The following is a 12,560-nucleotide window of genomic DNA, read 5'->3' on the forward strand; positions in this document are numbered from 1 at the left end:
AAGCATGTCAGACAGGTACATGGAAAATCATTCTGGGAGCTATATTGCATATGGCATGCATAGATTCCTGTGGGATGTTATCTTTGCCTTGAACAGTGTTAATTTATTTCCATGACAATTGCATTTAAAATTTCAACAATTTCTTACTATTAAAATATGGTGCTGATGAGAGGTGTTATTACTGAAGTCTACTGCATCCCTGTCATTTCGTGGTCAAAACATAATGGAGGAAACAAAATTCTGTACAATAATCTCAAGCTCTCTAATATTTTGAACTGAGAGAGAAAACAGTGAAATTTATGGCGTCCAAATTCAGAGAAGAAAATGTGAAACTGTACACCATCCTTCATGGTTAAATAAGAAAACTCCAAGATTTCCTTGATACAGATTATATTCTCTTTCATACACACTTCAAGTTAAGAATTATTAGTGTTCAAACCTCCTCTACTCCTGTTACCTTCAACAGCTGCAAATGTTGCTCTTATTTACTACTTGACCAATCTGTTTTCATTTCATTGTCCAAGCAAACATAGTACAGTGTTTACAGCTTACATTTTAAAAATTTCTTTGGCATACATCATTGTTCTTTATTCTCAGTTTGCAGATGTCCATGCTGAGTATTTCTGCAAGGAAAATATAATTTATGAAATAATTCAGCAAATACATAAATAGATCTTCATGCAAAAGAAAAATTACTTCTGGTGGAAAATGCTGATTCTAGTGGTATACTTCCATGAATACTACAAAATAATCATCAACTTTTGCTTGGATAGCCTGAGAAACTACATTCCTTTTAACTGCCATATCATAGCACATTCTGATGAATTTATGCAGTCTTCAGTCATCCCACATTTTCAGGTGCTCATCCCAGATTCTTTCTTACCTTCATATTAAACTTCCATTTCCATTATAAAGCCATTCTCAGCATGAATGTAACCATGATCCAATGACAGGTGTCATCTAAGCAGAACTTGGTTTCAGTGATGTCTTTACCCAGAGTGTATGCTTGTTAGCATGTAGAAGAACAATTTTCTTAAACTGTTGTTACTGCAAAGCATTATGAAGTCATAGCGTTATGGGGAATAGAATAGAATAGAATAGAATAGTTCAGCTGGAAGGAACCTACAATGATCATCTAGTCCAACTGCCTGACCACTTCAGGGCTGACCAAAAGCTAAAGCATGTTATTAAGGGCATTGCCCAAACGCCTCTTAAACACTGACAAGCATGGGGCATCGACCATCTCTCCAGGAAACCTGTTCCAGGGTTTGACCACCCTCTTGGTAAAGAAATGTTTTCTGATATCTAGTCTGAATGTCCCTTGACACAGCTTTGACCCATTCTCATATATCCTGTCACTGGAAACCAGGAAGAAGAAAGCACCTCCATCTCCAAAAGGGCAGGAGAATGATTTCTAAGGTCATTCACCTGCCTTATGTGTAGTGATGTCAGAAAAGGTAACAGGTAATTATGTATCGCAAAAGAGCTTTGTTCTGCCGTGATTGTCCCTTGTGGTAGAAAAGCAGCACAGTTTATGAAAAATTACCAGAAAGGATTTGTTACTGAGGTTGACTACACTGGTATATGTTGGGGTCCAGGCACCAAAATATGCTGGGGGGCTGCCCAGCTGGAAGGCAGCTTTGCAGGAAAAGACCTGAGGGTCCTGGTGGACACCAGCCTCAGCATGTGCCAGCAATGTGCCCTTGTGGTAAAAAAGGCAAACAGTACCCTGGGCTGCATTACAAGGACTGTTGCCAGCAGGTTGAGGGAGGAGATCCATCCCCTCTACTTAGCACTGGTGAGGCCACACCTGGAGTCTTGTGTCCAGTTCTGGGCTTCCCATACAAGAAGGACATGGACATACATCATACCAAGATGCTGAAGGGACTGGAGCATCTCTCCTATGAGGAGAGGCTGAGAGAACTTGGTCTCTCCAGCCTAGAGTAGAGAAGGATCAGGGGGGAACTCATCAACATATATAAATACCTGAAGGGAAGATGCAAAGAAGATGGAGCCAGGCTCTTTTCAGCAGTGCCCAGCGACAAGATCAGAGGCAATAGGCACAAAGTGAAACACAGGAGGTTCCCTGTGAACATCAGGAAACACTTTTCCCTGTGAGTGTGACAGAGCACTGGCACAGGTTGCCCAGGGAGGACATGGTCCTGGGCAACCAGCTCTAGGTGACCCTGCTTGAGCAGGGGTGTTGGACGAGATGACCTCCAGAGGTCCTTTCCAACCTCAGCCAGTCTGATTCTGTGATTCTGTGACTGACCTGATGTCAGCTGGTTGACCTGGTATTTGGCCATGCTTTAGGATGTCATCATGTGTTACACACTGACAGGATTTTATACTCTGGAGAAGACTACAAATCAGGTACTTCTCTGCAATTATCTGTTCTTGATAGCATAATTGATACATTTGATATATAAAAGAATGCTCATTAAAAGTTTAAAATGTAACAGAGTACAAGATATAATTTCATTATATCAAATTTTACAAATCACAATAATGCTCATACTGATTAGACTGATTGTAAAAGGAAGGCAATGATGCATAATCTGGAATTCTTTAAGTTAACAATGATCTAATGTGCAAGAGAATGCACAGTAACCTGGTTAAGGTAAAAAGCATTAAGAGAATGCTAGTAAAAAGTAGCTATTCTTTGGCCAACCTTCTTCAGAGTTAAAGCTTACCTTCAAAACCAGTCCATTCTCACACAGTGCACACATATCTCCTTTTGGAAACTGAAGTGATCATTAACTTCATCTAATAACTAAAATACCTGGTAACCCTTAAACACTGCAAGAATTCCACTCTGATCTCTCTGGATTCCAATGATGGTCAAAATTAGGAAGGATTTTTTTTTTTTTTTTAATAGAGATAACAGTAGGAAAATAAGACTATTTTATCCAATGAAATGCACTCATCTTTTACAGTAAAAACCAGAAAAGTATGCAATTTCAGACAAATGTGTAATTTCCTCCCCTTAAAAGGGAGGAGGAAGTACTGGACCTTAGGTTAATTTGACTGGCCTGTGGCATCTGATGTTCTCCCTTCTTGGAGCCCTCCAGTTTATAAGAACACAAAATACAACATCGAGGAGCAGGTGGTTGGTTCCTCAGGTTCTGTATCCTATCATCTGTAACAGCAGGTAGTGCTGAGCTGCAGAAACACAGAACAAAGCCCATACGTACACAAAACCACTGATAATCCACAACTCCCACTGGATACTACTTTAGTTGTGAAATACAGAACTTCTAAGGCAACTAGTCCAGATCCGCATAAAATTTCATTGCCTTTGGGTTAGAAGACAACACTGTAAATGTTTTTATTGGTCATAAATTTACTTAGATTTTAATAAAGCTCAGCCACAGCATTTGGCTTTATGACCTCGTGTAACAGTGAATTTTACCATTATCATGCTATATGAACTGATGTTTCCCTCTTTCATTTGATATAATTTTGTAGTTACAAATTTCAAGTCAGTTATTAAATTGTTCTTAAAGACAAACATAAAATTAGAACTGTCATGCTGGAACTGATCCAATGTTCTGTCTCCAGCACTGATATTACAGCAAGTGGAAAAGAGTATTTTCTTCAATAGTTAAAGACTGTGAAGAAAAAATGGGTTCTATTCAGTCCTTTTTTTTGGTCAACTTTACCTATGATGAACTTTCTATTGTCTTTGTTTCTATAAATCACCTTTCAAGTCTTAGCCAAGTTCTTAGTTTTACCAACTTTGTGTGACAAGTCCCACACTGCAATTATTTGTCATATAAATAAATCTTATTTTAATTTATTTTGTATTTGCCAACTTTAAACATTTTTTATTTCCCACCATTGTTTTCAATTACTTAATGGGAAAATGCAAATTTATTTTCTCCACACCATTCATTTGTTTATATACTTTTATCAAAGTATCTATATATGATTTCTGTAGAGATTTGGGGCATAGTTCTCTACTGTCCTGCATTTTGTAAGGTCACTTCTGACTGTGTTCTGTGAATATAAAAAAATTCCAGACTAGAAAACCAGTTTGGGGCACATTTGTAAACACAGAAAAAGTAGGCCAGCAATGTATTGTTGTACAGTCACTGACTCAGTCGCAATCCTAATAAAAAAAAAGTAACAGTTCAAAATATTTTTCCATTACTCCTCAGAATCTTAAAGTAATTATGAAAATTATAATTAATATAGTTCAGATTTCCTGGGAAGAAATATAAATATGTACTTTGTAGGCTGTGGGCTGGAAATTGATTTTTTTAAATGCCTGTTTAGCTTATTTCTGCTGGTATGTTGTTGAAACAAAAGGAAGGCCAATCTTCTTCATTACCATGCCATAGGTGGGAATGAAATACAATGTGAGTTTCTGACATTATGCCTCTGTAATGCAGGATGTTCCCAAACTTCACTGCTTTGACTGGGAGGTTGATTAAGTTGGAATTCCTACCTGAGTCTCGCCACAATCCTGTGATCCATGGACAACAACTGTACTGTCCCCCTCAGGCCCTGTTGAACTTTTTTGCCTCCATTTACAATTCTTTAATTTCACATGGCAATGTCGCTGCATTTTGAGGCAAGTTTTGGGAACCAAAGCCAGTGGAAGTTAAGAGTCCTGACAAAAGGAGCAGGAGAGGGGAGCTCCACTCGGCCTTTGGATGTGTCGCAGGCTAAGCGCTCCTTTTCAAGATGGAGAGGTGAAGTTGGCTGGAGAAAACACCACTGTTCATTCTGTCTAAGGAGTTCCTTTGCCTTGATATAGCCATTATGGCTCTCTGGTTCAGTCCCTTAAGGGGCCAGCTCCTCTCAGAAAGGGTGTATCAATCAGCTGAGAAAAGTCTCCTTCCTTTAACCCTGCCTGCAACTGCTGCCTGAAGTCTCCTTCAGCAACTGTCTGTGCTGAATTGTACTCCAAAGAACAGAGTAACTGGCAGCACAATTTCCAGTTAGAACCTGGTTCCACTGCAAATTAAAAATCCCTACATCCTGCAGATCTTTCAGTTTTGTGTGTCAGAAGCTTTCTATAGTTATTCCTAGCGCAGTGGAGCTGTTGCACTAAACACATATATGAGGCAAAGAATCACTTACCTGGATGCTCCTTAAGAATGTCATGCGCACCTGACTGTGAGTCCACATGAGTGCCAGGGTTTGGCAGATGTGGAATGTGAGACAGGAAATTGGGAATAGGCAGGCAGGACATTCAGTGGAGTTGAACTGGACTGCACAGGCTACAGTCCATTACTGTATCTTTATAAGCCCACAAATATCTCTGAAAAATGTGGAAGTTACTGTATTTTTTAGCAACGCTGGCTTACTCCTAAAAATCTGCACTGCTGTGGGACAAAATGTGTAGTGTATATCTAAGCATACAGATCTTCTGAGTATGACAATGTGGGTTGTACCTCAGATTACAGCAGCCTGCAAAGATTCGTGACACACATCTGTACGATATGGCTTGGGTAATAGAGATTCTGCACCAGAGTCACAGTCTCCAGCTGTGTCTCCAACTATGACAGACACTCCACCTTCAGTCCACTCAGCAAGCGTTTTCAGTTACATGTGCTAGAAAGGACTATAAGGGGGCTTTTCTCATCACTGAATGGTATATATGAATTGATACTGTTTTATCATATTTTTGTCCTGACAGAGTGCAGCGGGAAATATGAATGTCTGCCCCTCCCTGAGTGCATGTATACGCTGTGCTGATGCAGTTGGGACCTATAGAGGTGAGAGTGTTGGACAGCTCTTGGTACAAAACCCCCTCTGCCAGGAGGCCACCCTTTGCGAGCACCCATTGCCCTTGCAGTGCCTCTGAGCCAGCCTTGGAGTGTCATCTTTCCCAGGTGTGCTGCCACACTCACCTCTGTAAAAGTGATGGTGCGCTGCTGGAAAGGGGTGTACTGTACACTGAAGGAGGATGCACTTTCTTTTATTTGTTACTTCATGGCTAATGCAATATTTTTGTGGGACTACTGTTTTTATGCTTAAATTGATTATAAACATTTCAGTTGGGTTTTAGTCCAGTTTTAAAGACAGATTATAAAATATGTACCTTATTGGTACATATGTCCAGGCAAATACATAAATAGGTAAAACTCCTACTTTAAGTCTGACATCCCATCCTGGCTGAAGGATTGGAACTGGAGGTAATAATTATGTGTCCCAGCTGGGGAAGTTGCTTTTAAGAAATTATATTCAAAATGGCTTCCTACTTAAAGTATATAGTATATGCAATGATTAGACAAATAAAGACCATCAGCAATGCTGTACAGGTGGCAGATTCACAAAAATAATCTGATGGATGCTCTTACAAGCCATCAGCTGAAGAAAAAGATCTTAATGTGGTTTTGCATCTGCGTTCCTTGTTACAGAAAAATGAAGCAGGATTTATAAACAAATATGGCAGAGTATATATGATATGGTGCAATGATTTTATAGTAAAATAAAGTGCATGCTACTTTCTGAAAAAAAAAAACATATTAAGGCTATATATTTTGCATTTTTGCATTTTAAAAATGTAGCAATTAATACATATATTTGGCTACCCATAATTTTGTTGTAAATGAAATGATCAAAGAGAAAGTGAAAAAATAGATGGTCACCTGTTTTGTTTCCCTCTTGTTTTAAAAAACCAGCTTCCTTTATTTCTTTATTTATTTGCAGGTGAAGCTTTCAGGTGTATTTCCCTGTAGAGCTCATTTTTTACTAAGTGCATTTAAAACAGAAGATAAGAAACAAATACAGAAGTTTTTTGATGATACTACTTACTTACTCTTGAAGGCTGTACTTTTTTTGATTGCTTATCAATGCTTTCCTTCTTGTATAATTATTTTGATGCAGTCGGTGGCTATCTAAGATTCTCCATGTTTACCAGCTGACTTGCTGATTACTATCATGAAATATTTCACCCAAAGTTTGGCTCTGATACCATGAAAGTAGGAGACATTTTGGTGCATACAGGATAAACAAAATCTTTAAAACCAAGTTTCCTAGAATATCAGCTTGCTGCCTTCAAGAACAAAAACATGCTAATGAGGAGAAAGGTACAAAAAGCATCTCCAGTGCAACACAAAAGTGCAGGTTTTGTGCTAGCACTTTTCAAAATCCAGAGAGATTTTACATGCTGGTGGCAGCATAGCTCCAGTGGTCTTACAAAAGCAGTCAGGGTGGTTAAAAGACAATGAAGACAGTTTGGCAATAGTGCAGTAAACTGAATTTTAATATCCCTCACCTCTTGCCAATCTTAGGGGAGTCAGAAACTCAAAACTCCTCCTTCCTTTACTGGCTAGCAAGGGTCTGGAGTCTTACTCCTTGTCATACAGTGGCTGGAGGAAATCTCTGCCAGGGATCCTTGCAGAGTTCTGCTTTTATGAAAAAGACACAGATTAAACCTGGCATATTAAGATTTTAAGAGCCAGAAAACTCTTAAGCCTTCATTCAAAAAGACCTCTCCACATCAGTGAGATTCTGCAATTGTAAACAGTTCTGTTCTGCCAGGCATTTTCAGGTAAATCTAAAATGTTAGTAGCATGCATGTTAGAAGTAAACAAACACAATTAGTAATGAGGTCATAGTTTGAAATTCAGTGAAAATTTGACCTGTGGAAAAAACTTCAGAATTTGCCCCATAGTATTTTAATATTTTGGCGATAAAGCAAGATACTCTATTTCTTATATGTTTATGCACGACATATTGGTTACAACACACAAATGCAGTAGCTTACACTTAACAGTGTATTTTTTGTGGAAAATCTTGCAATGAAACCTGTCAATTTTTCTGATAAAATAAAAAAAAAGTGCTCACACTTTGACAAAGATTAAACCATCCTTCAGTGCTTATCTGTGTGCTGTATTTGTGAATATGAACAGGTCTTCAAAGTTACCATTCATGCATGAAAAAATTCAACATATGCATCAGTTTATGTAGGATCTTGATGTTAAATAAGCATTAAGAATGTATTGTGCTTGTATTGCTATGTCAGTGTCTTCTGGAGAGAGCTTAAGTTCATTTCTGTTGCAATGTGGAGCATTCTCTACCTGCCTCTTATCCTGTAATAGTTTTGTGGTTATACAGAAGACAGCCTGTAATGCAATCAATCTTTTAATTTTCATGAAAATTAAATCACTTACAAGGAAGTGAAATACACTAAAATATAAAAATGTTAAAAATAATAAAATGTTAAATCCCTTATTTCACTTACTTATTTCCCTTACTGCACATTTCAGGTGGTAGCTGAATCTATTCTTCATTCAAAACTTCCATTATCTTCAATCAGATTGGTCCTTTAGGAGAACAGGAGGTGTGTCCCATTGAATTCCAGTAAATTTAGCTAGAGAACTATGCTCAGTGCCAAATTCCTAACTCTGGATATAGCTAATGTTTTCTAAGTGCTTGAGGTTATGTTTTTAGGCTCTATGCACCTACAATCCGAGACAGCAAAGACACAGGCATTGAAAAGAAAAGGCTGAAAAAGTTAGTCTACAACTGGACTTGTGGCCTATAAGCATCATTCTATATTGCAACACCATGTAGTGCAACCAGGCTGGAGAGTCTTGGCAGATAATTTTGTTAGTGTAAGAAATAATTCCAATATTAAAAGAAACTTAGATAGGTGCTATGATAGCTCTTTAAAAAGGGGTTGCTGTTCCTCAAATCTGATAGAATTTGAGGTCTTTAAAACCATTTCCCAGACAATTGTTAAGTCTATAAACACAATTAGACATGATCTTCTTCAGCTCTAACTTACATGGTAGCTAACTGGCCTTAACTTAGCTCTAATCCCTTTCCATCTGTGCTTTATAATGCAGCAGAACATAAGTCGGTGGAGACCTAGGGCCACCTTCCCTTCCAACACATTCAGCTTCCATTGACTTCAGTGGGAAGTGAAGGGCGACAGCTTTTCTAATAATGGAAGTTGTAAACATTACTCATCACTGTCTTTTTCTGTTCATTCAATTCTACAAGACACTTTAACACACACAGGGCTGTGGTTCCAAATGCAAGAAGAAAATAAAGTATTCGAGAGCAAATACTGTTGGGCAAATACTGCCTGGCTGGCTCTTTTCAAATCACTGGGCCAAATTCTGCTTTTGGTATAATCGTAATTATAGGATTGCTTTCAATTTACATGGGAGTATTGGAGGCAGGAATTTGTCCCACTGAGATTACTTTATAGGCTGATGTAACAGCCCATTGAGATTAGTAAAGATAGCAGAACTTGGCTCACAAGGGAAAAACCCTCAGGATTTATAGTCCGACTGAGAAAAGTAAGAGTGCATAGTATGCCTAATTACAATGAAAAGAGTTAATGTATGTTAAGATATTAAACTTCTTATTATTTCTGGTTTTCTGTATTTTATACATAAAATGCAATAAAAATCCCATGTTAGGTACAAAATAAAATGAATGTCACTAAAAAATGACTTTGTCCTGAAAAAAATCCCACCCCTCAAACACTGTGACATTTATGACTATGCTGAGGGTGTATCTAGCCACTATTTAGATTGTCTCTCAGCCTGAGCAAAATGCATTGCATGGAAAGCTGAATAATGGAATTTTAGTTACAACATAATTTTCCAGCTGTTCAAAAAAGACGTATCATGGTGTATATTTTACAACTGCTGAAAAGCAGTAAAATTAACTGATGAATGGTCATAACCATCTGGGCCCAATCCTGGAAAGTGTTAAGCATCCTGAATTTCTGCATTTCTGTTGAGGCCAGTGGGAGCCTGGGGCTTGCTGAGCATTTTGTGGTCAAAATAAGAGGGTAGAAGATCTTTCACCACCTCTCAGACTAGGGCCAATAACCAATAACATCAAACTGATCCTACCATCATTAAACTAAGTCCAAGACACATCAGTATGAAACATGGTGCCAGTGGAAATTTCCTGTGCATTAGATGATTTGTGTCTGTTTCTCTAACACTAGCTTTGGAGGTCTCTTGGATCAACAGCAAGACAGAGTATGAAAAAAGCTTGTTTTCTGCATCCCAGTAGAAAAGAATCATCTGTGTGAACTGCTGTTACAACAGTAAAAAAATTTCTAGAAGTATTTTATTCGCAAAATACTTATGCGATCTCCTCAAAAGAAATGAGGATTATCTTAATCTTTACATCAGTTCTCATATTAGAGCCAAAAAAGACTGTCTGCTTTGGAGGATAACAAATCTGACACTTTTCATCTGTCTGATAGACTGAAATTTTCCCTTTTCTTTTGGTGCCCTGAAGGAGCTGCACACATTTTCAGGGGACTGTAACTTCTTTACTGAGGACTGTAGGACTGTAACTTCTTTACTTCTGTACTTCAGCTGGAATCTTCCACTGGACTGACACTTAACAAGCCTCTTTCCACTTGCCAGTCACATCTCAAGGCCAACCAGGTTCCTCATTCAAAAGCTTTGTCTCAGGTAATCTCCTTAGTCAAACACTGAATTGTACCATCTGAATGGCACAATGCAAATGTGCCATTGGTTTACTTAATGGTCAACCCCCTTCTGCCTCCCATCCCATATCACGAACATTGTCTTGATTTGATACAGAGTAAAAAGAAACAAGTGCTTCGATAAGCTTCCAGCCTGCCTTCATCCTAAGAAACTTAATTTCTTTGAGTGCCAAGTTCCTTTTGAAGATTTTTTTAATGGACCGTTAAGAGAAAAGTGGCTAAAATCTTATTTTGCTGCTCTGATAAATTCAGTAGCAATTACAGAAAACTGCAGGACATTCAAAAATGTCTCAAAAATATGAGAATATTCTGATTATCATACGATTAAAAAAAAACTATTTAATGGAGAAGATGAATGTTCACCTGAAGTCTGAGCCTACTTCCACAAAATAAATTTAGTCTCCTGAGTGATCTTTGCTGTCTGTAAAGTTACTAACGTGAAAAAGGATTACTGTTGTCACTAAAGCTTGTGGAATCATACCCTAAAGCTCCACTAACATTAACTTTCTTATTATTTGCTTACAAAATAATTTGTTACAGTGCCATCCAGGTTGATGCTGCATACCAGGGCTTTCTGCTCCCTGTATCCATTCAGGGTCTGAGACTTTAAAAGCATGAACACAAAGGCAAAACCAAACAGATACTCAATTACTTTCCTGAGATCCAAACCCTGTGTCTCTGAAAATGGCTGTACCTTATAAACCGTGAACTTAAGAAAGTTGACAAATGCATCATAGAACAATTGTAACCAGAGTAACCCGACTCTGAAGAGATGTAAAGAGGAACTAGTCAAATAAAAAACTCATAGCAAGGGAACCTAGCATAAATGCAAAGGGAAACACACAGGTAGCCAGATATCTATACACTATCACATAACCAGACAGGAGTACTCATGACGGTTTGCTCATTTAATGACTCCCAAAGTGAACATTTCAATATTTGCTTGAAGCCTTCTTTCTTTTGTAGCTTGTAACAACCTTTTTAAAGAACTCTTGGGAACTAGGAGGATCTAAATACGTCATTTCTTTCTATGAAAAATGAAGAAAAAAGGCATCTGCTACAAAGAGTATCAACAGAAATGTGACCTGTCTAGCCCAACTGTGATGTTCTTTCCCGGATTTATACAGCTTATATCCTTCTGTGACTATTCCTGTACTAGACCTGTATGTACTGGCATATCTTTTCATGGAAAAGAGCTAATTAATGGCAAAGAAAGAAAAGTAGAATTCTCAATCATAGCTCAGATTCCCTCTCATTCTTCTGTCTTTAAATTAAGTTTCCAGAAGTTGTGATTGTGCAGAAGTATTTCCTACATAAAGTTACTAATGTAGCACATCTGCCTTTAGTAACAGTGAGCTTGAATTAGCACAAGTGCAGTGTAACTGCTCTGTTCATTTTCATTGTCACTATAATCTAAATCAAGTTGGAATTTTGGATATGAACATTAACAGCTGCATTATTCAAAACCTTTAAGTTGGGATAATCTCATCTCAGAACTTCAGTAATATATTAACTATGGAGAGATCTTAGCAGCGGGGTTCCACTTGTCTTGGTGGTCAGCATGATTTGCAGAAGTTTGAGAAAAATTTTCTTAAATTATCATTATTCCAGGCTGCTGCAACATGACTACCAAAGAAACAAAGAACAGCAGTTGAAGCAAAAATAGTAGATGGTATTCACTTACTTGATAATCTACCTTTACCCATTCTTAAAAAAATGGGGGATTTAACCACCACTGTGTCACAATCTTTATGATATTTTAGTCACCCCAACCCATCTACTTATTTTAGACATGCCTTGTTAGCATTAGAACTTCTGTCCCAAAATATAACTCTGTAGTTATCAATAGTCAACAGCAGGAGCAAAGAGTCAAACAAATTATTGCTGGCTATTAGAATTTCAATCCATCACGATGCAGACAACAAGAGAAATGTTAAGATGTCATAATGCTTGCAACACCACAATCTAGTTGTAGCCTGCTCCACCCTAAGACTCCTCCCAGTCCATATTGGTAAAGCTATACAGATAACAGAAATGACAGAAGACTTGAAAGAAAATTCTAGTGTCAGCAGATCTGACTGGCATCTACTGTCTGAGAGATGCAATCCTCTTTCTTTAC

The sequence above is a fragment of the Haliaeetus albicilla genome, chromosome Z, assembly GCF_947461875.1.
Source record: "Haliaeetus albicilla chromosome Z, bHalAlb1.1, whole genome shotgun sequence".
Classification (NCBI taxonomy): domain Eukaryota; kingdom Metazoa; phylum Chordata; class Aves; order Accipitriformes; family Accipitridae; genus Haliaeetus; species Haliaeetus albicilla.